Source organism: Triticum aestivum, chromosome 2D (assembly GCF_018294505.1).
Source record: "Triticum aestivum cultivar Chinese Spring chromosome 2D, IWGSC CS RefSeq v2.1, whole genome shotgun sequence".
Lineage (NCBI taxonomy): Eukaryota > Viridiplantae > Streptophyta > Magnoliopsida > Poales > Poaceae > Triticum > Triticum aestivum.
Genome location: NC_057799.1, coordinates 331,111,971 through 331,115,794, shown reverse-complemented (window position 1 = coordinate 331,115,794; position 3,824 = coordinate 331,111,971).

Genomic DNA, 3,824 nt, shown 5'->3' with positions numbered 1-3,824 from the left:
CTGAGCCGGCGAGCTCCCGCGCCGCCTCCGGTGAACCTCGTCCGCCACGCCCGCGCCGGTCGCCGTCGCCTCCGCCGGCGCCAGATCTGGCGAGGGGCCGGCCGGATCCGTCGACCCCGACCCACCGGTGCCTTCCCCGAGCTCCGGCGAGCCGCCGCTGCCTCGAAAATCGCGCCCACAAACACTAGATCGAGGTTGATTTCCCCCTCTGTTTTCTGCAAAGTCCCGAATATATCACTTTATGTTGCTCTGTTCATCATGTCATATCTCATTGCACACTGCTCCGTTTTGCGTGCATGATATATCGAAATGTTCATCAGGAGATGCTCGTAATTTTGTTCCATAGTGACCTGCTTGTTTGAGTTCATCTTGATGCCCAAATCTCTGATGCAAGAGTGCTATATGATGTTTACTGCTGTTACTTACCAGAACTTGATGTTTTGTTATTTTTGATGCATTTGATGTGTGCATCTTATGAGCATGAGCTCTATAGATGTTTTGATCTATGCCATTCCATCTTTACAGAGGTGTATGCCATGTATTTTTGTGATCTATGTGGTGACTAGCACAAGCATGCAAACTAGGCTTCGTGATGTTTCTGTTTTCAGGGACTTAGGATTTTGCCAAGTCCTTTACCTGCTGTTATTTTGTTGCCATGTATCCATGTGGCTACAGTGAGATCCATGCTTATTTTGAGTATGATCAGTAAGGATTTTTTGGACATATGGTTATGCTATATCCATCCATGCCCCTATTTGCAATTATGCAGTGACCTAGAATGTCTTAATCTTGCTCCACTTTTGCTATAAAATGTTCCTGGCAGAATGTTAACATGATATTCAATTTTGCCAAGGTTGTTGTAGTTGATCCATACATGCTATGAACTTGATCTTGTCATGGTTAGCTTCATGAACATGCCATCTTGCTGTAGGTATGCTTTTTTTGTCATGCATTGCTTTGTGATGAGTGAATCGAGCTCACAAAGCTGTCTTCATAATTCTGTTAATGCCATGCTCTGTTTTCTGCTAAGTCTGAAACCTGCTAACGAAACTTGCTATGTTTACCTAGGTGCCTTCATATCTTCTGTGCCTTTTTGGCTCATGATCAGTAAGAGACTTTTGTTCTATGCATTTAGTAGATTTATTCCATGCCTTGTTTTGCTATGATAAGTTCCCGTAGCATGTGTTTGGCTTGCTCTGAACATTGCTACCTGATACTGTTTCAGCCATGTTCAGTATTTTCACCAAGTCTGTGAAGCTGATATCTTCTGCACTTTTTCCATGCTTGTTTGAACCTGTTATTGTGTGCTATAGTCGTAGCTCAGTGTTCATCTTTTGTCAATCCTCTCTTGTAGATCACTGCCATATGCTTTGTTGCTATGTTGGGGTGTTGTAGCATAGTTACTTGATGTATTCTAATTGCTATCATGTTGTTAATCGCAGAATTGTGACATCCTTGTTTTGCTTGCCATTTGCAAACCGTGCATCCGTTTTCGGTGATCTTTATATCAATTTCGACCGAAATCATCTCATCTTTCCAGTGGCATACTTGGTTTGCCAAGTTGATGCCTTGTTCATCTTTTTCCTTCTGGAGCACGCATATTGCATTGCATATCACATCTCGCATATCATGTTGCTTGTGCATTGCACCATGATTGATTGTGGTTCCATTGCTTGTGTTCTTGCTTTGGGTAGAACCGGGAGACGAGTTCGTGAATGAGGAACCTGTTGAGTACGCTTACGAGGATCAACCTTTCGACAACTCTGAGAACCTTGCAGGCAAGATGATCATACCCTCGAAATCACTTCTATCTTTGCTTTGCTACTTGTTCGCTCTATTGCTATGCCGCGCTACCTGCCACTTGCTATTTCATGCCTCCCATATTGCCATGTCAAGCCTCTAACCATCCTTTCCTAGTGAACCGTTGTTTGGCTAAGTTACCGCTTTTGCTCAGCCCTTCTTATAGCGTTGCTAGTTGCAGGTGAAGTTGAAGTTGGTTCCCTGTTGGAACATGGATATTTTGGCATATCACAATATCTCTTATTTAATTAATGCATCTATATATTTGGTAAAGGGTGGAAGGCTCGGCCTTATGCCTGGTGTTTTGTTCCACTTTTGCCGCCCTAGTTTCCGTCATACCGGTGTTATGTTCCTTGAGTTTGCGTTCCTTACGCGGTTGGGTGATTTATGGGACCCCCTTAACAGTTCGCCTTGAATAAAACTCCTCCAGCAAGGCCCAACCTTGGTTTTACATTTGCCTACCTAAGCCTTTTTCCCTTGGGTTTTCGCGAGCCCAAGGGTCATCTTTATTTAAACCCCCGGACCAGTGCTCCTTCGAGTGCTGGCCCAAACCGGGCGATGTCCGGCGCCCCCTGGGCAACCAGGGTCTATGCCAACCCGATGCCTTGCCCATCCGGTGTGCCCTGAGAACGAGATATGTGCTGCTCCTATCGGGATTTGTCGGCACATTCGGGCGGCTTTGCTGGTCTTGTTTTACCATTGTCGAAATGTCTTGTAAACCGGGATTCCGAGACTGATCGGGTCTTCCCGGGAGAAGGTTTATCCTTCGTTGACCGTGAGAGCTTATAATGGGCTAAGTTGGGACACCCCTGCAGGGTATTATCTTTCGAAAGCTGTGCCCGTGATTATGTGGCAGATGGCAATTTGTTAATGTCCGGTTGTAGAGAACTTGTCACTTGACTAAATTAAAAATACATCCACCGTGTGTGTAGCCGTGATGGTCTCTTTTCGGCGGAGTCCGGGAAGTGAACACGGTTTGAGTTATGCATGAACGTAAGTAGTTTCAGGATCACTTCTTGATCATTTCTAGCTTCGCGACCATTGCGTTGCTCCTCTTCCCGCTCTTGTTTGCGTATGTTAGCCACCATATATGCTTAGTGCTTGCTGCAGCTCCACCTCATTACCCCATCCTTTCCTATAAGCTTAAATAGTCTTGATCTCGCGGGTGTGAGATTGCTGAGTCCTCGTGACTCACAGATTCTACCAAAACAGTTGCAGGTGCCGACGATACCAGTGCAGGTGACGCAACCGAGCTCAAGTGGGAGTTCGACGAGGAACGTGGTTGTTACTATGTTTCGTTTCCTGATGATCAGTAGTGGAGCCCAGTTGGGATGATCGGGGATCTAGCTTTTGGGGTTATCTTATTTTTCATTTGGATTTGACCGTAGTCGGTCTATGTGTGGATTTTGGATGATGTATGAATTAATTTATGTATTGTGTGAAGTGGCAATTGTAAGCCAACTCTCGTTATCCCATTCTTGTTCATTACATGGGATTGTGTGAAGATGACCCTTCTTGCGACAATACCTACAATGCGGTTATGCCTCTAAGTCGTGCCTCGACACGTGGGAGATATAGCTGCATCGTGGGCGTTACACGCCGCCCCTCATTCTCATGGTCTCTAGTAGCTGCTCCACTGTGGTTCGTCCAACGCACTACTCCGACGGGCGCTGCACAACTACGGCTGATGCCACACTGCGGTAGAAGGCACCTTATTCCCCCTGCCCTCCTCCCAGGCCATGGCCTTGAGGTGCTGTTGAAGGATGAGCTCATCCAACAAGGTGAGGATCTCCTCTGATTTTTTGCCAAATTTTCATTCTGATCCACTATACGATGAATTGCTATGAGCTGCTTCTGCTGCTGCTATATGTTGCATTGCTATGAGCTGCTCCTGCTGCTGCTATATGATGAATTGCTATGAGCTGCTGCTGCTGTATGATGAGTTGCTATGAGCTGCTGCTGCTGCTATATGATGAATTGCTATGAGTTGCTGCTGCTGCTATATGATGAGTTGCTACAAGCTG